The 25,008-nt window shown below is 40.1% G+C and overlaps 1 protein-coding gene and 1 non-coding gene across 3 annotated transcripts in view; one reads left to right on the plus strand and one right to left on the minus strand.

Moving 5' to 3' along the window:
• Positions 1 to 25,008, plus strand: part of Nhs (NHS actin remodeling regulator) — a 330,401-nt gene that overhangs the window by 103,629 nt on the left and 201,764 nt on the right. The window lies entirely within an intron of this gene.
• Trnaa-cgc (transfer RNA alanine (anticodon CGC)) lies at positions 10,721 to 10,793 on the minus strand. The gene has a single exon. It is a non-coding gene; the product is annotated as a tRNA-Ala (tRNA).

Raw genomic sequence — 25,008 nt, forward strand, 5'->3', positions numbered from 1 at the left:
CCATGGCTGAATGTAGAGAGTTGTCCAGAGTCAAAAGTCACTAGTACCTCCAAATACTGTTTTAAGTATACCTGAAATCATTCAACAATCTCCCCCATCTTTGTAGTTCTTTGGTGCATCTATTTAGTGGCTAAGAATATAGGTTTTGAAACTTCACTGAATTTGGTTCACATCCTGCTTCTACCACTTACTACCTGTAGGACCTTGGGCAAGCATCTTTGTATTACTTTGCTCATCTCTAAAATGGGATAATAATAATGTTGAACTCAAAGGTTTGTGGAGTGGAATGAAAAAGCTGATTCATTATAGATTTTGAAATGCCTAGAGTAGGTCGGGTGGGGGTGGGGGGCTCCTACAGTGGAATTTCTGCTGTCAGATTTTGAAGACTACTTGCTCCAAGTAGAAAGGACAAGAGACAACTCAGATTTTATAGGGAGCTCCTGAAATATCTCAGTTACATGTCAAAGTATTAACTGCTCAAGTATCAATGTATCTACAGTCCTCCTCTACAAATTAGACTTGTTTCCTTCACAGTGCTTAAGATTAATCAACAAAACTGTTTACTTACTAAATATTTTCCCAACCTCCCAAATGGCTTGCAGATGCAAATATTCTGACCTTAAGGGTTTTTGGTCAGTCTAGGTTTTCTGAAACATAGATCTTAGCAGAATATTAGCATTTGGTTTTGTTGAGGACATCCAGTAGTCATGTCTTCAGGGCTTCAGGAATAGCAGTGGCAGCAAGTTTCTGTAGGAGTCAGAGCATGAAAGTAATTTAGGAAACACCCAGTCAGTGGCCATGGAGCTGGGAACCCCATCTGGTGCCATTATGGATTGCAGAGCCTTGTCTGGGGTCCAGTGAACCACAGCTGTGATTTCTAAGGGGTAACAAAGAATGTCAGACATCAAACATGGCCCTCCTATTCAATGGCTTTCTTTTAGTTAAATATATATATATATTTTTAATTTTTAAGGTTAATTTTAGCTTTGATTGACAAATAATATCTGTATATATAAGAAACAAAGAGTGGAATGATAGTTACCAGAAGCTGGGGTTGGGGAGGAGGACTGGGAAAGAGAAGACACAGGCCAATGGCTTTCTTAATATTCTGACAGCTCATAGTACATAGAGTTGAGATGTTTTACAGGAGGCATTGATGATGATGATGATGATGATGATGATGATAATAATAATAATAATAATAATAATAATAAACTACTCACCATTTTAAGTATCAATCCAGGGACTATTGATGTTTATTTGAAATATGGACCCCTTTCGAGATCTGTTGAAACCTTTGGATCCCTTCTCAGAATAATATTTCTGGCAGGGTGCAGTTGTGCACACCTGTAATCCCACTGATTTGGGAGACTGAGGTGGAGGATCACAAGTTCAATGCCAGCCTCAGCAATAGTGAGGCCCTAAGCAACTTAATGAGGCCCTGTTTCAAATTGAAAAATAAAAAGGTCTGGGAATGTAGTTCAGTGGTTAAGCACCCCTGAGTTCAATCCCTGGTATAAATCAAAAGAAGAACATTTGTTGATGCATAAAATATAAAACACAGGATTACAAACAAAACCAAATATATTGAAATACAGTTATCAAAATATTTTTAAAATTGTGATGTTGTAATAGATAATAGATCTTTATTGCTACATTAAATAAAAGGAGTTAATGGTGAATCCAACAATCATCATAATTTGAAGTAGTGGCAATGTAAATAATATTTCGAGTTATCAACTGTAATGTGATATGAAAATATCAGTAATTTTTATTGGCAACAAAATCACAAGTACTGCTGTTATTGTGGTTTATTACCTTCACTTACAATTGAAGGAAATATTAAACTTCAGTTGCAAATTAATGAAAAAAAAAAACCTACCCATGGCTCCTTTGACCAGGTTAGGAACTTTTATGTCAAGCATTGTGATAAGCCCTGGGAATTTTTTATTTCTAGTCTTTACCACACCCAGAAATGATGAAATTGTTATTTTCATTTTACAGATGAGGATATTAAGGTTTGGAGTCAGACTAATTGACCCAAGTTCACATGGCAGCATAGCTCTCTGAGCAAGGGCTTTATGAAACCAGAGCTGAGGTTCTCTTTCTCACATCTTGCATGTTCTGGAGCTGTCCTAAGTGATGGCTAGGGGCTTTTAAAGGTCATTGGCAAGGATACTCTTTCCTAGGCTTTACATAGTTCTCCAAGAAGAAAGGAAAGCGCCTCTCTTCTGAAAGCCTGACTTAGGGGAGTATCAGGAACCTTTTCTTTCACTCTAGAATCTCCAGGGCCACATTTTGGGAATTCCCTTGAGCCCCCCTTACTCACTCAGTAAGTTTTAGGAACTCCTGTGCCATTGGTGTGCCAGAGCTAACATATAAAGGTTTATAAGAACCAATTGTGTGCATCTCTTCCCATATTGGTACTTTGAAATCAGTCATGGTGACTAATTTGTTTCATGGAATCCTTCTATAGTACTAATCAACCCATTTTTATTTTAAAAGCCAGTTGTTAAACATTGATTCTTGAACATGCTCCTTTGTCCCTTATGTTACCAGGAAGAGACTTGAACAACCACCTCACAATTAGAGGAACCAGCTTGCCTTGGTAACATAGAGTCTTGGCTTTCTTGCTTATGGTCCCCCCACTTCCTGGGCACTGAAGCTGTTTTGAAACATAGGTTTTATTATTATTCAGGTGTGGTGAGGCCAGAAGATCAGGAGACAGTTTCCACTGAGAAGACAGTTTGTTACTTACAGCTCCCAAGAAGAGGGGACGCAGCAACCCACACAGGGTCACACTGAGATGCACCAGGGTCAGTGTGGTGGCAGAAAGAAAGGAGGGAGTTGTAACAGTATCCACAGGAAGGCGAGCAGGCTCAGGATTGGCTAGTTTGAATAATTTCAGCTGCTCTGGGGGCCGAGGGGCCATAGTACTTGTCTGTTCTCTAGCCCTGGGTGATGAGGGCAGAGTGATTAAGTGGCCTGGAATGTAAAAGCTCTGTAAAGGAGGTGGTTGGGGGTGTGTACTTTGGATTGGTTATTTTGCATATGAAAGGAACTCTCCCTGGCAAGTTGTTTGCTATCTCCAGGAATTAGCTAACCCTGGGAGGGGTCATCCCTCTCCAGTAAGCAAGGCTGTAAGATGTCAGTGCATCAAAAATACAGACTCAAAAGACATGATTAAGACAGAAGTCAACACTGTTGTTAAGGGTAGACAGCAGCAAGATTAAATTGGAGTGATTTCCTTATAAGTGGAGTGAGATGCCCCCCTGATGCTTTTAGCTCCATTGCACATATTGGCAGCCACAGCCATCCTTATAAGAAGCATGATAGAAAGTGAAAGTGGAGATTCATGGCTGGTTTGAAGCTTGAGTTAACTATGCTATGGTAGATCCACAGAGGGTCCCAGGTTACCTATGTGGTACCAACCTTATTCGCATTAATTCAAACCTTCGGGGACACACATTTTACATTTCCAGAAACCAAGTGAGTGCTTAAAAGAAAAAAACACCCATTGTTATTTTTATATTACCATTGTATATAATAAAAGAAAGGTCTTCTAGAGAGATGTAAACGTTCTGCACATAAGATCCATTGTTTTATGGCTTGGAATGGGGTTCAAACAGAATAAACTGCAGACTAAATCCTTTCTTTATCTCCAGAGTCAAAGCTAAGGTCAAGGAGAGCAGTGTGGGTAAAATGGCTTCTGAGGTGCTCTCCACTCTGAAGTGTGCTGCCCTGGAGTTTTGCTGGATGGCCCAGGTTAGATACTAGACTCTTGGATGGCCTATATCCACACTAAAGGGATGATAAAATATCAGCCCAGTCCTTGATCCCTACTCCTGCCAGGTTCTAAACAGCATCACCTATCAAAGGGGTTTCCAGACAGACTGCTTTTCAGTTTCCCCAAGCTCCAGAAAGGCAGTTTGGCTGTTAGAGACCAGGATTGCTTTAGCCAGAGGGAGAGATGAAACTTACTGCCTTTTCCATGCTAGGTGCATGCTGGGTTTTATCCAGGAAAAAGATGGCAGTGGTTTGGATTCTGAACATCAGTGGCAATTTGGAGACTATAGAACTTTCTAAGGGGCTGAGAGGATCCTGGACACTGACAGCCTTCCTGCTGAGCAGACACATGGCTGGCTAAAGACCTCAGTGGATTCCGGTGGTGATTATGGCATGCAAGCTTTCCTCCCTGGCTGGGACTAGTGTATCATAGGGCACGACTCAACTTTCTAAGAATTGGCATGTTAGACCTTGGAAGATGATTTAGCTGCAGGAACTAAACAGAGATGGTTCTGAAGCATGTGTTGTTCCCGTACCTAGTGTGTTGTCTGCATGTAGTAGGTGCTCAGTAAAAAGGGGTACAGCAAATGAAAAAGTGCTTGTTTGATATAGCCTACAGTGAAAAGACAGCAATTCCTCCTCTTGTTTCTTTTTCATAATGAGAGGCATCCCAAAATGGAATGGAGCACATTTGAAAATTTAACATAAAACCCTGAAGTGTACAAGCTGTATCCCGGTGGTAAAAATAACAATAACTATCAGTTGGCCATTGCTGCATAACAAATAACTCCAAAACTCAGTAGGAAGTGTCTATTATATTTTCAGTTTTGCAGTCCAGCCCGGGTGACTCTGCTTTCAGCTTTAGTTCTGCATATTGGCCAATCTAATCTGGGCTTGGCTCTAGTCTTTGGGTTTGGTTCCAGTCTGCTCCATATGGCTTTCATTCTTCTAGGACAGTGGGCTCCTCAGGGCATGTTCTTCTTGTGGCAATAGCAGGAGCACATGAGGGCAAACCCCATAGCACAAGCACATTTTAAGCTTCAGCTCACATCATATTGGCCGACATCCCTTTAGAAAGCCAGCTAAATAAAGGGCCAAGCCCAAAAGCAATGGGTGGTGACCCTTAGTGATCACTGAACAATAAATAACAACAACAATAATAAGTCAACAGAATAAGTAGGCTTGTACTGCCAAAAGTATTTTACATGGATAAATTCACCGAACTGTCCCGACCGCCCTGTGAGGTAGGTGCTACTATGTTTAAGCTGCATTTTAAAACTGAAATCCAGAATTACTGATGAACTTGCAGGAGGACACACATCCAGGAGGCAGCAGAACCAGAACTCACCGCCAGCTGCTCCAATCCCAATGCCTCTTCTCTCAACCATTGTGCTCTCCCTCTCTGGTGTAGCAAGAAACATGCTGAATAGATTTGGAGCACTTTGATGTTTATCAAATGCTAGGCCAAATGCTGTCTCATTTCATTTTTGTGGCAGCCCAGGTAGGATAGAACTTGCTCTGTCTATTATGTGTGAGAACACTGAGGCTCCAAGACTTGTGAAGGGACTTGCCCAAGTCACACAGTGGGAGGTGGCTGAGCCAACATGGAGTCCTAGGCCTTTCTCCCAGCAGGAATTTCAATGCTGCAAAGGAGGAAGGATTCAGCAGTTATCATGTTTTTTTTTTTTTCTTTTAAATAATTCTGCCTCCAGGCTTTGGGAGGCTTCTAATTTAGGGCTCCCACCCTCTGGCACAGCCTTTTACTTTATTTAATTTTTGGCTAGGGAGTTTGCGCCCTGGTTCCTTGGTATGGGATTGATGCCATGACCAGAGAGCTGCACTGTAGTTCTCACGGTCTCTGAGTCCCTAGTTTCTCATGACATGGCATGTCCCCAAGTGTCCCTTTCCCTCCCCCAATGCACCCGCCCTTGCTTTCTTCCTCTGCTGAATGCTAGGACAGCTTTAGCTGTCCCATGGTGTCTAGTTACAGGCTCTGAAGGGTGAGGCCAGCTCAGTAGCTGTAATTTTAGTCCTCGATGAAAGGCAAGGGGAAGTGAAAGGGGCACTTTAGGCCTTGTTAACAGGTGTACCCAAGCCACGAGGCTGTCTCTTGAAACTTGGGAGAAAGCATTGCCTTGAGAACCTTTGGATTGTGTGGAGACACTAGAGCCTTCAGCCGGAAATCAAAACTGGGTATGAGCAACATTTCCACCCCAAAGCCACAAGAAGACCCAAAGTCACCAGTTTGGGGAGCTCCAGGGAATGTGAAAATTTCAAGTCCCAAATAAGGTGCAAATCAACAGCTCCAACCATAACCTTGTGCTTGCTACCTGCGCAGCAGGGGCATTGAGCCAAAATATGCCACCATCATTGCAGGTGGCTTGAAGAAGTCTCCAAGCTAGCAAAAATCCAATTAATATGTTTCTCCTCACCTGTGTTCTGCCAGCATCCCAGCTGCCTGCCCTTCCCTCCCACCTCCCAACCTCTCTCCTGTCAGAATCTGATGGCTACACAACTGTCATTCAGGAGTTTCCGCTACAGGCAGAGATTCCTATAGATAAGGCACAAATGATCCAGAAAGGACAAGCAGAAAAGAGTGTTACATTTTATTTGGCCCACTGCCCAACATTTCTTAACCCATTGCATGAATTCTCTTGCATACTACGATCAGGGCTTATTTCCGAGACACCGGAAACTTCCAGATGCTTCCTTTTCTTCCAATTTGAAGGCTCCAGTCTAGATGACATTGGGCCTGAGGGTTGAAGGATCCACATTTGGGGAGGCAGGGTGATAGCAGATTTCCTGCCACTACAGGCAGGGAGGCTCCCTGTGGGCTGCACAGGGGTGTGGCAGTGTTGCCCAGGCAGGTGATGGAGGAGTACAGTCACTTTATGTCCTGGAAACCTGACCTAAAGCAGGAAATTGAAGCTGGCATTCCTAACCCTTTCTATGCTGTGGACCTTGGGGCAGGCTGGTGAAACAATTCTTCTCATTCAGGTTTAAAAATGTACACAATCAAACATGTAGAAATACAAAGGACCTACAACAACGAAAATATGAATTTGTGATACAGTAAAGTACGTGCTCCTTGTTCCCACCAATTATTAAGATCTAATTGAAGGGTTAAACTTGTGATATTGCCACATATCTCTAATAAACTCTCTGTAATAGGAAAATGTCTGTGATTTCCATTGGTGGTGGCGTAACAGGTTCTGCTAATACTACTGTGGTTTGTTGCCTATGTTTATAACTGAAATGCTACATTTTGGTTAGAGATGAGCAAAGATAAAATTTAAAATTCCCCTCCAGGTTTTCAGACCTCTTGAATTTTAGGTTAAGTATCCCTGGTCTAGAATCAGACTGCACATTGGCTTGCAAGTTCTTTGAGGGTAGAAATTATGTTGCAACCACTTATAAACTTGAATTATGTTTCTTTTTTTAATTCTAGAAAATGTCAAACATACAATAGGGTAGGCAGAAGAATATGATGAACCTTCCCTAGGTACCCATCAGTGAGCTTTGACTATTACTGACTCACAGCCAATATTGTTTCATCTATACCCTCACCAGCTCCCCCTTCCATATTATTTTGAAGCAAAACCTCAGCCCTTTAGACTTTCATCCCATACTTTGATTTGTTCATAGCAAGTGGGCCATTCAATCTTTATGGATTGCTTGTGACTTGATTTGATCTTTATGGATTGCTGATGGCTGCCATTAAAGGAACTTTGTTTCATTCCTCATGGGTCTGTGTCCCAGGGGTATGGATCTAGGTCAGAGAACCCCTTTATCCATCCCCAGTCACTGTCTATCATATTCTCCCCAACAAGCATTTGATGCTGCATTATTTACTGATTTCTACATTTCCTTTATGGGTATTTCTAGCACAATGTAAATGTCATTAGTGAAAGGGTTTTGTCTGCCTGTCTACTGCTGTGTCCCTAGCACCCACCACAGTGCCTGGCATATAGTTGGTGCTTAGTAAATTCAGTACATTTCTCATGAATGAATGGATGAATTAATGAAGAAAAGCAGGCTATACATTAATGAAGAAAAGCAGATATACAGGGGATGTATGCTATTGCCACTCAAAATGGCAATTATGATTATGGAGCTAGTTATGATTATTCCTCATAAGGATAATATGATAAAAGGGTAAGCTATGATATTTGTGATGGGGTGTAATAGGGCTGAGATTTGGATTATTCCATATCCACCAAGTTTAAGTAGGATGGCTGCTAGGATGATAGATAGAGCCATGGGAGCTTCTCTGTGGGCTTTAGGGAGTCAGAGATGAAGTCCCTGAACCACAGCATTGGCATCTTCTGGAAATTTGTCAGAAATGAAGAATGTTGGGCTACACCCCAGAACAACTACATCAGAATCTGCATTGTAACGAGATTTCCAGGCAATTCTGTAGACACATAACTATTTCAGGAGCACTGTAAGACCTCATCAACCAGGAGGGCAGGACATGACAGAGGAATGCACTCACTGGTGAGATGGACATCATAGGTTTGAAGTGTAGTTTGCTTATTTATTGGTTTTGTAGGGTCTCTCTCTTCATCTGAAAAGTGAGGCGTATGAGACATGCCAAACATCATAGAAAGATTAAATGAGACAATGGCTCTGGTATGAAGTACAAAACAGTCCTAGATGACTCTTAGATTAATTCCACAACATGAGAAAGGACATTGATCATCTTTCCAAAATTCTGATAAGTTTGACTTATGATGACAAACTTGTTCTAGAAAGTTTCTCCCTCTTATTTAATCATCATCATAGAGAATACTTGGCAATATTGTGAAGCATGAGCTCCGCTTTGGTGCCACTAACCCCTTGCTTCTGTATCCTTGCCCCTTTTTTGGGACACCCTTCTTCTCAGTAGGCATCATACATCCTCTAGTCTAAGATCCTGTCCGTAGGTAAATAGCCAAGATCAGTAATGCATAGCAATCAATTACCCAAGAATTTGGGGTCCTTGATTATAGAATAAAAGGCTTTTTCATTCTGATGTCATTTCAGAAGACTTGTAGGGGAAGTTAAAAAACTTTTTGCATGGGTATGCCATAGAGGGAGGAACTTCCTTGTTAAAATTGCATCCCATGGAGAGGTGTCTGCTTTGGCCCTGGGTGTTGAGTCCTGATGGTCTTGAACCACTTCTATTTGTTGGTGCCATGGACCACAAGCTCATGTCAGTTCAGCTCAAAGGAAGTTGGATAGTTTGGAGCAATTTTTACATCTAGTCTCACTTTTACCTATTCTAATCTGGAGGGATTCTAAACTGATTTAGGCAGGGAAGTAGAACCCAAGTTTATAAAAATACCTACAGGGAATATTGATAGCCCAGGCAAATGTTCCTTAGCCCCGTTCCAAACACTTTCCATTCTTGCCTCACACATCCATTACATGATACCCTGTGTTTATCTGGGGCTTGTTCCAACAGAATTTAGCAATCCTATTTTGGCCTAGCTGTGTATTTACATGGTAAACATTCTATAAAAGAAAGGGAAATATTCACTTTAAAATATCTCATAAAAATGGCCTTTAGAGATGAGTGGATAGGAAAAAGCAAACATTTTGTATTTATCAAATGAACCATTTTATAAAAATGTTACCCATAGATCAAAACTTAGTAATGATAATATTATTGTTAGGTTATACTTGCTTAGATTTGTTTAGTATTCTACAGATATACAGGTTCTCTTTTTAAGTTATTTATGTATATATTTTTAGTTGTTGGTGGACCTTTATTTTATTCATTTATTTTTATGTGCTGCTGAGAATTGAACTCAGTGCCACACACATGCTAGACAAGCGCTCTACCACTGAGCCACAACCCCAGTCCTCCTGGAATCTCTTATATGCATCATCAGTTCATTTAAACTTCTTAGAAATCCATTAAAGTAGACATCATTAATTAAAACAGAAAATTTAGGCTTAGAGAAGTTATAGAAATATCCAATCCTAGACAGTATCAGAGCAAAGATATAAGCTCAGGTCTTCTGACTAAAAATCAAGTGTCTAGTGGCATATATTAATCAAAAATAACACATAAGCCAATTGTAAACCCATTGGGACACAGCTGCTTCAAAGTGTCTGTACCATTTGGCATCTAACAGTAAAATGGAACGAACCACTATATATTTCTCACAGAGAGACTTTAGTACAAGTAATTGGTTACACTGAGGAAAGAAGAGATAGGAAGGCAAATAAAGAATGCTAAAGTAACCCAGGATTTAGTCATGGCAGAATGCTACTACTACATTTAAGTTGGAGAGAAAGAGGGAAGGAGCATTGCTACCAGAACCTGAGGACTGAGGCATGCTACAAAGACTGGAACAGTGGCGAGCCAGCAGAGTGGGCGTTGGAACCTGACAGGTGAGACATGGTCACGGGCTATGAGTAAAGAGAGGAAATATCCTAACTTGTCACCTCCTCCTGCCCTCCAGTCTCCTCTCTGTTCTTCCCATTGGCTGATCCTAACTGGAAGCCAGTGGACCCAGAAAATGCAGCCCACCAGGATGAGCAGAGCAAGCAGAGCAAGGGGAGGTGAGGAATGCATCTGGGGAAAGCAGGCTCAGAGCAGTACAGCAGCTTTTATTTCTAGGTATGAGTACACTATGCTCCCAGAACTAGATTTATGCCCTCATGTTCTGCTTCTCCAAAGATCCCTGGTTTCACCTGGTTCTTTGCTGTCTTGCTCCTCTTATATGCCTCCATCCCTCAAATAGGTTTGGCAGCAATCTGTTTTTCAAATTCCTTTTTAACTTGCATTTTTTATTTTGGGGGTGCTGGGAATCAAACTCAGGACCTTGAACATGCTAGGCAAGCACTCTACCACTGAGCCACATCCCCAATCCAGAAGTCCATTTTTTAAAAACTTTTTAAGTTGTAGATGGATACAATGTCTTTATATTTATTTATATTTTTAATATGGTGCTGAGGATCGAACTCAGGGCCTCACGCATGCGAGGCAAGCGCTCTACCACTGAGCCACAACCCCAGCCCAACAGCAATCCATTTTTGATCACTTTTCAGGACCAAAAATAGAGGTGCTTGGAAGTTTGCAAATGTGAGAGAAAGTGGTTTAGATTTGTCCAGTTATGCATTTGAGCCCCAGACAGAAACTTTTGTTGCTTTTGGGTCACAGAGACCAAAGCTCCAGTGACTTAACAAAGGACTGTGACAATGAATATCTTGGCAAGCAGATGTCAAAAAGAGTGCTGCCAAAGGCCTCGCCAGGAGAACTGGTTTGGCAACAAGCTGATAGACCCAAAGGACTGGCATACACCATCCGTTCTTCTTCTGGTTACTATCCTTAATCAGAGCTGATTAAAATAGTAAGTTAAATCTTTGTAATTTTGTGAAACCCTCTCCTGATTTGATGGATTTTGCAGGATTGTTGTCTCCCTCTGCTCACTGCCCTCCCTCCATTCTCAGGATTCCATTTTCCATAAATATATACACACACATATGTGTGTATATAAATATATATATATATATATATATATATATATATATATTTATAAATAAATATGTGTCTATATATATGTATGTGTGTGTGTGTGTATATATATATATATATATATATATATATATATATATATAATTTCTCTCTAAGAGGTAAGTTTGTTTGCAGGACTTTTTTTGTTTGTTTGTTTGTTTGTTTGTTTTTATTCATTCCACAGCCCTCCATGTAGATAATTGGAGACATCTGATGCCCTTAAACCAAAATGGGAAAACCCTGGCATAAGAAAAATCATTTCTGTGGTTCATAGCACAGTTTTGCAAACGGTACCAATGAAAAAGAAAACTCATGGTCATTTAGGTTCATGATTGGGGAGAGATAAAAGAGAAATCCTACACCTCATTCAGTACTGGTGTACAATAGGTTTTCAAAAAAGAACTATTCACTGAATGGATGGGAACATGCAAAGTATACAGTAGCCTGTTCATTTCTTTTGACAGGTGCTTTTTCCTTTTAAATACTCCCAGCAGCATTTGATAGTATGCAGCTAATGCTTTGGAGCTTTTTCCTGGGGTCTTAATAAAGGCTAAGTAGTGAAAGTTCTTCAAGGTTTTATTTGGTTTCTTTTAAGGAGTTGCTATGTCTGCTCTCTGTTTATGATGAATTTGGGCCTTATGCATATGTTGAGTCATTTTATCTACTTGATCACTTTTATGTTCTATAACTTCAAATACTTATTGTGCAAGCTTTGAAATAGAAAATAACATAATGTATCCATCATTCACTTCTACCAAAGATAACATTTCTCCCATGCCTGCTTCATATTTGTTCAAAGAAATGAAATGTTATGATTAGAATCCAAAGCCCCAATTTTTCCTGCCTAATCCGATTATACCCTGTCTCCCCAAAGTTAATTATTATTATAATTTTTGTATCTATCACTCCTCACCATGTTTTACTATCATCACTATATATGTATATATTTTAAAAGTATTGAACTTTGCATGAATATAACACTATATGTATCATTCTGTAACTCTATGTCTGAAATGTATTGATACTCAGGGTTTTACTGTATTTATCTCTAACTTTCCTGGGGAATGTTATTACATGAATATAGTACAATTATTATGCACTCTCCTATTGAGGGATATTTATGTTACCTCCAATTTCTTGCTCCTACAAACAACGCTGCCACAATTATGTCAAATGTCCTTATGGCATATGGGCAAGAAAGGTCTTTAGGGGAGGATCTTAATCTTTTCTACACATCAGAATTGGCTAGGGACCTTTGAAAAGTCCCACCGCCAGGCAACATCCAGCCCAATTAAATCAGAATCACTGGAGGTGGGAGCCAGTGATTTTTTTAAAGCTCTCCAATATACAGATAATTCCAATGTACAGCCAGCACTGATAACTATTGTTTAGGGTATAAAATTAGAAATGAAGTTTCTGGATCAAAATATTTGTTCCTCTTCAGCTTTTTAGGTATTGTCAAATTATTCTCCAATGTGGTCTTTGCAGTAGAAACTCTACCTCATTGAACTGGTTGATCTTGTCCCCACAGGGATTTTAAAGAAGGCAGAGAGATAGTCCTTTGATGACCTCCCACACCTGCCTCCATCTGATTCATCCTATGATAAAATATTGCCTCTCCCTAAGGTCACAGAGTAATGGGGACGATTCTCACAAGGGATAACTCAAAGCTTGGGGCATACAATAGCACATTATTTTGCAATTCAGGGCTTTTCAGTCAAGAGGTTCTTGCTATGCACTCTACTTACTATAGTCTCAGTCTTTTCATGGCATAATTTGGTGTTTATCTGTGATGTCTAGGTTTGGGAGTAGCAAATAACACAAGCCATATTGTTTTGATGATTTTTTAAAATTTTTTAAAAAATTTTTTAAATTTTTAAAAATTTTTAAATTTTGTTCTAATTAGTTATACATGACAGTAGAATGCATTTTGACACATTGTACACAAATGGAGCACAACTTCTTACTCAGCCACAGGACCAATGTCCTCTGAACAGCTGGACAAACAAGGTATTCAGCCAAGCTCAGACTTCAGTGATGAAATCAGAGTGATTGTGGAGAAATGTCAAAGCAATCCTAGCCTTGATTTATGCAAACAATAGCAGTGTAGAAATATCTTTTTGTCCCGAAGTCCTCTTTCTTTGGACAATTAAGTGAGGTTTTCTAACCTACTCACACACTGAAGGCTTATACTTGGCTTCTTCTCCCTGTGTTTATGTATAGATTTAGAAAATTTTGTGGATAGTAATTGGTGAGGGTAAGATATGCAAACAAAATGCCATGCCAATAAGGTTAATGAAACACTGGGCAAACTCTACATATCTACTTGGCCAGGAGATCCAGGAATCTAGTTGTGTGACCTAAATCTGTTTTAGCACTGGCTGTAGACTCTTGTGACAGTGGTCCTCTCTGGCTTGAATATTAATGGGGAGAAAATTATGGGTCCTGTGGATGGCTAGGATATTCCAAGTATCTCCTGGCACTCTTTCATTGACTTATCTGGAGAAATTGGGCTAGGAGAATACTGGGGGACCCAGGGAGCATGGCTTGCTTGCCATTTCCCAGTCCCCTGCCTCACCATTCCCTCCAGATTCATTCTATCCCCTACTTGCAAATAAAGGTGTTACTTTGCCCCTGTTTGAAAGCACAACTCATTACCAACTGCATTGTATCTGGAATCTTGCTGTTGTGGGGTGCCTATTGTGGGGTTTTGCTCTTACTGCTTCTTTATTTCTAACTTTGTGTCTTGGATCAGGTTCCCTAGAGACAGCATCTGAGATAGGGATTCTAGTGCATGTAATTATTGGGGGAGAGCTCTCAGGGGTTTGAAGGAAGCTGAGTGGATAACAAGATGGCTGAGCTGGAACATGATCTCAGATAGAGCCTAGCTTTGCTTTGATCCTTAGGGAAAGGGCTTTTGTAGCTGTATCCATCAGTCAACGGCTGGGAGCCACCCATGGGAAAGAAGCAACTTACCTTCCAGGCAAGATGCCTCTCATCATCCAAGGGTAACTCTCCTAAGAAGGGGGGAAGTTGTGAGCCACGAGCAGCTACCACTCACAGCAGCTAGAGGAATTTATGCACAAGTCTGGTAAAAGGGATCTGGGCACGGACCCTGTCCCTACTATCCTCTGTGATACCTAGTGGACTTGAAATAGATAATAACACCATCAGTTCTCACACATTGTCATCCAGGGCTCAGAAAGGAGATGGGCCTCATGCAATGGGCAAATACTAAGCATGATTAGAATCCTAAGAAAGGACTATGTTTAATAATGCGGATTTTCTCTGGCTTCAAGTATGAGTGTATTTTGCTGTTTTAATTGTAATTTTGGAATTGAGTCTGTGACTTTTACTGTGCTTGGAAGCCACTTTGATTTTCTGTTGAGAAGCATTCTGAGGCACATGTGTGAACTGATAATCAGGATAAGTGGCATGATGAAATTAATCCCCTAGTAGTTGGGAAAGGAAGGCCAGTCCCTTTCCCAGTCTGGGCTTTTAGAGATGATTCACAAGCTGGGGCTTTGAGGCATGGAAAGCAAACAGCACACACTGGAGCATTGGATGCAATTGTTTCCTTAAGCCATAAACCTGGGGAATCCAGATGACTGAAGTGAATGTTTGCTAGGCTGAGATCAGGTTTCTTTTGCCTTCCTTGATTCTGATTACATCTTATTGTGTATTTGTCATCTGAAGCTTGTAGAGGGGGAGAAAAGGATTCATAAAAATGCCCCAACTTTGATCCTATTGTTGCTTGTTGTAATGTCTGGCTATGTTTCCTCCTGAGATGTCTAGTTAGAACTTCTACTCTGAAGAAGCAGCATCAGCAATAAGCAGCTAGGACCACAGCTCCCTTTCTAAGTGAAGCTATGGAAAGGAGTCTGTGAGCTTACATGATGCCACAACAGGAACTTTATGTCTCTGCAGATTTTGTCACCTCCTTCAACAGAGAGATGACAAGAGTTTGAGGCAGCATGGCATGGGGACAAGTGTGGGATTCTTTTGCATTAGGTAGACGGGGATTTGAATCTTGGTTCCACCACTTATCAGCTATGGGATCTTCTTTAGTGGGCCCCTGAAGGCTCACAGGCTCTGTTGTTTCAATCCAAAATGGAAATTATAATGCCTGCTTTCAACGTTATTTGGAGAATTAAATGATAAACGTGTTATAAAATTACCTGTCTTGTTATGGCTTTCTAAGGAACTTCTGCTGCATTCCTGGTTTATGGAGATATAGAAATAGACTAGGGCCCTTCTTGGGGAGATCAAAAAAGAGATTGGAATACATGCAGAAATTTATTTCCCTAAAACCACAGCCAAGGTGGGGGAAAGGAAGACAAAGATATGTGAATGGGGTAAGCACAGGTCTTGAATGTTCCAGGACAGTTATAATTTCAGACATTTCATCTCAGTGAGCAACCAAATATACATATTTGGGGTTCATAAAATATGATCACTGTCCTTGTGAGAAAATGAAGGTCTGTTTGGGAATACTAGGAATCTTTGGCACACCTTCAAAGAAAGCAGTTTTCACATGGAGTTGCTTCTGGTGTTTATGACTCTACTTTCAATTGTTTGGTGGAGAGTTTATTGAGCTCAGTTAATTGTTTTATTTTTTAGCCTCAATGTTCAATATCAGACCAACCTTTTAAACACCTCCCTAAATTGATGCCTTATGTCAGCTCAAAAAATCAAAAGAGCCCATTCATTTCCTCAGGCCCATCCATCTTTTTCTTCCTACACCAGTAATGTCTCATTCTCTTCACCAAATATTTGGAAGTTTCCTTCCAAAGATTAGGAGGGGCAGATTTACTCAGGAAGGTCAGTTGAACACCATCTCATGGGCAGTTCATTGGCTCTGCCCAGCTTTACCCTTTGAAATTGGGGAGAGAGAAGGGAGGGCAGTGGATAAGCAGGCATTCTCTTCACCCTTTCCCTTCCTTCCCCTTCTTCCCTGCCCCCTTTCTGTCTGGAACCTTCTCCATGCTCCAGTTAGCAAATGTGCATTTCAGCATTCAGGCTGAAACTCAAGTGCCAGCAGTAGGCAACTAAAGCCCTTTGACTTAAGAACAGCCTGCATTTAAGAATGTCAGAGCTTTCTAACCTGTCCAATGCACTGGCATTAGAACAAATTTTAAAAGGGGTGGGGGACCTCAGCCCATCTTTATAGCTAAACTTTATCCACCTACCTGCCAGAAACACACCCCATTTTCCTTTGATCTGCACTTTTGACTATTCCACTTTGACTCTTCCCTTTTTGTAACTCCAGGAGTGAGTCTACAGTCCCTGCCTCTCTACCTTCCAATGCAGACTACAACAAAATTTCTTTTTAAAAAAATGATCTAATCTTTCTAGATCCTTAAGGCTGGCAAGAAAAAAAAAATCAATGCATCGCTTGCTTTCTCGGCCCATGTATATTTTTTTCAATGACAGGACACACTCTGTTTGTGAAGGGGAAAGTCATTTAAATTCTTGGGATTTGCTCTGGCAATGGTGGGCCTATTAACCTCCCATTCATATTGGCTTTTTGATGATGGCCAAACCATTATCTTTTCAGTTTCACTTCTTAAAATGACTGTTTCATTAGTGTGGAAATGTTATATGAGAATGGTAATATTGGAGTGAGGATGCTCTAGTTTAGGACCTTCATGTCCTTGTGACTTTATTTCGCTTTAAAAAACACTTACCTAGTACTTACTTTATGTCAGGTACTGTTCTGTGTGTCTTACGAAAACAACTCCAGTTAATCTGTATCACAGTCCTATGTAGTAGAGACTACTATTAGCTTCATTTTACAAATGAGGAAATGGAGGCCTAGAGAGGTCAAGCAATTCACCCAAGGTCTTGCAGAATGCTGAAATTTGAGCCCAGGCATTCTGGCTCCAGAGTCCCATCTCTGAACTGCTAGAGCCATTCCCTCTTCATTTAGGATTATCCAGGGCTCCATTTCCTTAATTGTACAATGAAGGAATTGAAATGTATAATTTATAAATTCCAGTACACATATAATAAGGGATAGTGAGAATTTGGAGGTTTTTATTGAACTACAACACCTGACTTTTATAATTTTTGCCTTAATCCATATACTGAAATGATTTGTGGGGTACAAAATTCCATGGCATAGCTTCTAATTCCCATGCCCATTCTCTTGTCTCAAAATAGAGAAGAAGGGCTGGGGATGTGGCTCAAGCAGTAGCGCGCTCGCCTGGAATGTGTGCAGCCTGGGTTCAATCCTCAGCACCACATACAAACAAAGATGTTGTGTCCGCCGAGAACTAAAAAAAATAAATATTAAAAAATTCTCTCTCTCTCTCTCTCTCTCTCTCTCTCTCTCTCTTTAAAAAAAAATAGAGAAGAAGACACCTTGAATAAATCAACTTTCCAAAGCACATTCTAAAACCCACCAGTCCAATACCATGTTTAAAGGAAAGGATTCCCCACACCAGAAGTCTTCAAGGCATTGCATACCATGCTACACCCTCTTGGGATTCAAAGCACACTGAATATGTTAGAGGAACCTAGATGCTCCACAGTTAGGAAACCTATTCAACTTTGGTTATTCAAGTTTTTACCACCCTTGTGTTACCATGGAATCTCCTTTTTGGATAGCATTTTATTAACATCTCCTAGAGCCAGGTTCTGGAAGACAAGAGGGGCATGGTTGCTTACATATTTTTGTAAGTGGTGTCTACAGCTTGGGTCTGCACAGATTTGAAAGTTTTTCTCTTTTGTGCTGGCACCCATCTGTGTAAATATAGCTATATAAATATTAAGAACAACAGGAGTCTTCTGTAAAAAGATTACATATCTACTATCTTCTAGAATCCTCAGCTAATAAGACATATATGATTCTCTCACAGCCTCCTTATGGTGAAAATATTCACTTAAATACAAACTCTATGTATGAAAATAAAAAATTGACCCTGGAGGTATGTCTCCTTTCACAGCCTCACGGCAGCTTGAGAAAGTGATTATGTATTGATTTCTCACCCTCTTCTTGTATCAGGTACTTTCCCCATTTATTCTTGAGATTTTTTTCATATCTATTTTCTTTGGCTCTCCATTTCTATTTTCTTCTGCTACCTCTGCCATTCATGATTCCCAAAGACAAGGATGTCCAGGGAAAGGAGACTGTCAACCAACAGAATAGGTTTCCCAAATACTGAACTATTTCCACTACCTCATGTGGTATCATGGTGTTTCTTGCTGATTTCCCTATTATTACAATACCCACTTGCGCAAAGGTTTTCTTTTACTCTATTTGCTAGTTTTCTTTTATGGTGTAATTCCAATTTTGAAAAAGTATGTGTACATGGTTAAAAATAAAACCTCCAGTTGGGTGTGGTGGCTCACAGCTATAATCCCAGCTACTAGGGAAGCTGAAGCAAGAGGATTAAGAATTTGAGGTTAGCCTTGGCAACTTAGAGAAACTTTGTCTCAAAATAAAAAAAGGGGGGCTGGGGGTGTAGTGCAGTGGTAGAACACTTGCCTACCATAAGGTCCTGGATTCAATTTGCAATACTGCAAAAATAATAAATAAAACCTCCAACTCTAAAGAAAGGAATAAAATGAAATGTGAAAGTCTCCTTTCTCCTGATTTCTAGTCTTCTCTCCAAAGATAAACATGGATAACAAGTTCATATGTATCAGTCCAGAAAGGTTTTATTCACTTACCTATGTGTGTGTTTGCATGGATCTCTCTCACCCCACTCCCATAGTACACATAATGTTTGTTCATTTTATTGTTTTTTTGGTTACTTTAATAACAAACCTAGAAATCTTTCCCGTTCCAGATGATCTATTCATTCTTTGCATAAAATGAATAGTATCTAAAACTGTAAATTATTGAACCAGTTCCCAGTAACAGATATAGGTTTTTCCATTTTTGCTATCAACATCGTTGCATTCTTTATTCTTTTACAAATAGCTTACTTTTGCAAGCATTTCTAGGGGTAAATTCCATACAGTCCAATTGCCAGTTTAAAGGGCAGTACATTTTCTAGCTGGAAAGAAACAGCCAAATTGCCCTCCAATTATGTTGTACCATTTATGCTTTTGTTTGTCTGACAGCCTTCTTTCTTTCATCCTGAAGTAACCTTAGGCATTACAAAGCTTTTAACTTTTGCTCATCTGAAATAAGTCATAGAGGATATATCCACTGATCTAAATGAGAACTATCATTTTCATTGTGATTTAACTTATAGAACATATATGACATTCTCTCATTTAATTTGCATAATGAATAGTGATATTGGGATCAGTGTTTTTTCAATATGAGGAAGTTGAAGCAAAGAGAGGGAAAGTGACTTGCCTGAGCCAACCAGCAAGGGAATAGAAAATCAAAACCAGGTTTCCTGATTCAAAATTTAACTTTCAATCTATCTCAGGGGTGAGGTTAAAAGTGTGTGTGTGTGTGCGCGCGTGCATGCACACATGCGTGCACACATGCGCACACATGCACGGTATATGTGCATGTGAGATATGTGGACTTGGGACCTGGGGATGGAAGGTGATTGAATGTAGGATCTTTCCCTTCTTTAATACCCTGGAAAAATTATATTTGAGTTTTGGGTGCTTTCCTCTACATTTTCTAATTTAATTCTCACACCTAGTATTATTATTCCTCATCTGACTCTCAGCCAAACCATTGCTTTGTGGATCCCACTGAAATAGAACTGGGGAATGTGGAAACAAAAAGCCATGTGTGAAATTTAAGTTAAAACCAAGTAAGAACTTATCACCTTGCTTCCCCAAATACTCCACCCTAGAAACAGCACCCACAGGCTGCCTCTTCTATCTCTTATTCTCCTAAACTTGTTAGCCAAAAATGTAGGAATATTACACACACTACTTAAAGTCAGGTGCACTTGGGTTGATAGTACTGGAGACACTTCAGGGGCTTTTGAATATCTACTTTTCTCTGTGACTATTTCCTTGAGAGGGAGGTGAACAATAGAAATTTCTGTCTTTCTAATTCTTAACAAGACAGTAGATTGGCATCTAGCATCTATTCTTATTTTTTTTCTACATAGTCTTTCTGTACTGTACTGGAGAGGTTGGAAAGCTGGAAAAACTACATTTTCCAGACTCCCTTGCAGCTAGGTCCTAGTTGGAAATTAGATTTTGTGAAGTAGATGTAGTTGTGCCTTCTTCAATCTGGGGGAGGGAATGTACAGGTTTATTGATTTCTAGGGCATAAACCTGTTGTATACTTTCCCCTGGCCACACTTAAGATTGGAAGAAAAAAAGAAGTGTAGATACTTTTAAGACTTTTAAGATTCTTTACTACCTCTCATGGTTTGTTTTTTTCCCAGCTTGTATATGGGTTTTACAATCTCAAAATATCCAACAATAACAACAACAAAAAAATGGACAAAAATCTCTACCCTTTCCATTGATGCCATCTTTCATGGGCTTCATAAATGGGTACTTAGTTCATGAATCATTAACAATCATGAAATGAGTGAAGAGATGATGTTATTGCTGTCTTGACATCTATGTTATTTATATGATGAGATCTTTTCTATTGTGACTTGTGTGCTCCTGTGAACTTGTCTGTCACACTTTTCCCGGCCTTCACTTGTGCTGGATTTTTGCTTTGAGGTAGAAAATGCAAATACCTAAAACCACACCTCACCACACTGTAAAGAAGATCAAAGTGAAAAAATGAAGAATGGCAAGATGTCCCAGGTGTGCTTTCAAATCCCCAGAAAATTTTGCCTCTGGGGATTCTCCATGCTTCTTGCCAGAAAGGATTTTCCCTTTTAGAATGTACAACACATTTGCTGTTTTTTCAGTTGTAGATGGGAATTTTTAGTAAAGAGTTTGGCTGCTCCTAACATGGTTTATGTGGGTTGTCTGGTCACTTTCTTTATTGGCACTTTATCCAAGACATAGACAAAACTGCTTCTATTAGGTGTTTCTCTGTCTTTAAAGCACAAGTTAAATCAGCCCTTATTATTAGGAGTCAGGAAAGTCCTTCAGTCTTAACCTAGTTTACTCTCACAGTGTGGCTTTGGTGTTTCACCCTCTTTCATTGAAAGGGGATGCAAGATTGATAGAGGTGATTTTTCACACTATTGTTCACATGCTAGATGCTACTGAATTGTTCACTTTAAGAATAGTTAATTTTATGTGAATTTTAAAATATATAATTCCAAAATAATAGTAATGTTAGTATCAATCTTAGGCTTACTATGAGAATTAAATGAATTAATATGTGTAAAACGCTTAGAACTATTTCTGGTACAGAGTAAACACTCAAAAAAAGCAAAAGTCATTTGTATTAAAGGAATGTTATTTTAAAGCAACCATGCAGTGACAATAATGACAGCAATGATAGTGGTAGTCAATTCCACACAGTTTTCAATCAGCAAATATAATCCAGCATATAGCAATATTCTCCTAACATCTATTTATCAGCATCCTTTAGTACCTGGAATAAGCTCTCAACCCTAAAAGATGTACAGTCATACCCCAGAGTCTGCCTAAAGTTTGTCTCCAGCTGTTGTTTCTCCTTGGAGACATTTCCCTTTTAGGAACTTTTTTTTTTCCTTTTTAGATACTTTCCCTTATCCTCCCATTATCTTGGATCATAGGGACCATCTCTAATTTTTAGATGAGGAGCCTGGAAGTGAGAGACATTTAGTGGTCATTAAGAGTAGACTCAAAATTCTGGCTACCTTTCTAGAAGTTACCATTCTGCCTTTCCTTTCCTCAGGGCTGATCCCACCATACTTCGCTCTGAGTATTGGACAGCCTCCCAGCCTCTCATTCTTCATCATGTTTATTGGGCTACAGATACCTGGCTCCTTTCTTGTTGGAATATTTGCTCAGAAGATGTCACAGGATGGTTTGAGCATGAACCATCACTAATGAACAATGGAGAAAGCATTGCTTTCCCAGATGGCTAATACAAACCCCTGTCCAAGGTTAGCACTGTTTCTATAGCAGCAGCTGAGGTGGTACTTAAGCATGAGATTATAAATCGAGTGGCAAAGCTGTTTAAATTTTCCCAAAGGAGCCTGAGTGGCTGACCTCTCCATTTCCCCTTAGCCATGAGGGATGATTCTGTCCTTTTGATTCATATATTGTTGCATGTAAAAATAAACTTCAGCTTCATTGCTCTGACATTTTATTTCTGGACTTTTTGAATGCAGTTCTAAGGCTTTAATGGAGAACTTAACTGAAGATATAGGTTTATTTACTCATTAACTCTAGAGCAATGTTCTCCACCAAGCTATTTCATTCAGTTTTGTAGATGAGGGGTTTATTCAGTTGACCAGGCTCAGAACTAAGCCATATTTTGGGTTAAGGAAAAATAAAGAATTGAGGCGGATACATAAGAGAGTTACCCTGACTATAGATGGGCCTACCGTCTGCAGAATTCCAGGTCTGTGCTCAGTCGTGGGTGGTGAGGTGGGATTGCCTTGGCCTTAAACTCTAGGAGATTAAATGTACAGCAATTTCCTGAAACCAAGTTATCTCTAGGAGTAGAGAAGCTATTCTGGGGCCTTAAGTGACCTTATTTGTGGGTGGGCAGGATGTGACCTTGAATGAGAGGCCCACACGCCTGGTCCCTCAAGCTCTCTATAAGCCACTTACTGCCCTTGAAGATTAAGGAGAGAAATAAATGACCAGAGCCAGCTTGCCACCTCTTTGTTTTCTGAGAGTGGATGCATTTCAGGGTGGAGATCCTGAGCACTGCCTTATACCTCTGCTGGAGTGATTTTTAGTCACTTTTTAGTCTCCTCTGGAGACCAGTATGGGAACTTCTCCCAAGGCCAGTTGGAATCTGGCAGAACTAGCAGATTATTAATTTGGCAAAGTGTCTCAGGCTTCCATAGTGAGATGGTCACCTTTGGAAGATATCAGCAGGGTGAAGGAGGTTTGTTTGCCACAAAGATGCTTCTCAGGCTCTTCCCCTGGAGAATTTGATTCAGTAGATTTGGGGTGGATGCCAAGAATCTGTGTTGTAACAAACCTTGGTTGATTTCTAGTACCAGACAAGCTTGGGAAACACTGATTTATCAGGAGAGACTTTGCAATGTCTCTTACTAACACACTTTTGTCTTCTACAATGTTTTTCCTTTTGCATTCATGGCAGATGCTTATAGGGAGATTACTTATATTCCTTGGGTCTTACCACTGCAGTGTACTCCAGTGAGATTTCCATCTATCCATAATTACACCTCTTGAGCTCTCCTGATAACTTAGTGCTCTGGAATTAACACCCCAAAGAGAAGCCCTCAGCCAGGGCCCAGCTCCATTGCCTCTCAGGAGGGATACATCTGAGCGATGTCTAGCACCATTTCCCAGAAGTTCCTGGTGAGGATAAACTCTAGTCACCCACAGTAAGGATGTGCTTGACATTGTACTCTTTACTGGCCATCTTTCTTTCCAACCTCACTTCCTTACTTCTGTGCTTCCTGCTTCCTTACCAGCATTTTCTACCTCTCCATATACCCCAGCCATTTCTGCTATACCATGGCAAATGAGTTCCTAGAAAATCATGCTGCTATGCTGAAGTATTCAGTAAAAACCACAGGGCTTATTGGATGAATGGGATTGAGGGCACAATACTAAAAATCTTAGTAACACATAGAAATAAGATGGGAACTTAGTAAGAATGGTAGTACAGATTTGCACATGTTGTATGGCTAAATGCATAAATATGACAATAAATATGTCACTTCATCTAGAAAAAGCCTGAAAGTAGCTTGTAGAAGTGAGTGTTGGAAGTGTCATGGCTTGTGATTTACCATGCAGGGGTAGAAGGAAGGTCATCAGAAACCAGACACTACATGGAACACAAGATATGGATGGTCGTGGCTCCTAAGATGAACTGAGGTAACAGGCAAATGTTTGAGGGTTGTATGTGTGTGCATTTTGTAAATGTGGCTCGATTCAGCTGGGTGCACTTTTCTTCATTCACCTATTTCTTGCAGACAAAATTGCACATAAGCAAACATGAAATTCATGTGATGCCCAAATCGTTCCCTAATATATCAATCACGTTGGAACAAATTTACATTTTCAAAACAAGTGTTACAGCAGAACTGTTTGTGCTTGCACTAGCCTCCTATTGCAGGGCTTGCTTCTAAATCTAAACTTAGATACTTACTAATGGAAGCTTGGTGGCATTCTTTTTTTTTTTTTAATTGGACTTTTGGTGAACAAGGCTGATATGCAAAACACAAGCCCCTTTACACCCAAAAGTATTCCAGACCTGGCTGGATATAGGAAGTGACATCTCAAGTCAAACTGTCCCTGCTGAAGGCTCTGCACCCTAAGCTCCCCAGCCTTGGTCTCACCCATTCTCTTGTAACTTTAAACAGGGACCGTGACCCTGTTTGACAAGTCCTGAGAATCTTGGTTTCCCATTTGCTGTTTCTTGGAACTGGTTTAAACCTAAAAATCAAATTTCAGATTATTATGAACTGAAACAAAATCCTGAAAATTCTCAGATCTTTCATTAGGGGAAAAAGAATTAACGTGGGACCTTGGTAGATACATTATTAACCTGCATTCAGTGCTTCCCAGGAGGTAAAATTACAGCATGATCTCAGCTCATTCTTAATTTCCCGTGGTAGGTTACAAAATTTTTTTTCCTATTCTACAACTTCTTTAATCTCAGTACGTGATTCCTCCCACATGTAGCTCTACACAATCAAACAACTTATATACCACATGGCCCATTTGTTTAATGGGTTCTG

This window comes from Marmota flaviventris, chromosome X (genome assembly GCF_047511675.1).
Source record: "Marmota flaviventris isolate mMarFla1 chromosome X, mMarFla1.hap1, whole genome shotgun sequence".
In the NCBI taxonomy this organism is placed as follows: domain Eukaryota; kingdom Metazoa; phylum Chordata; class Mammalia; order Rodentia; family Sciuridae; genus Marmota; species Marmota flaviventris.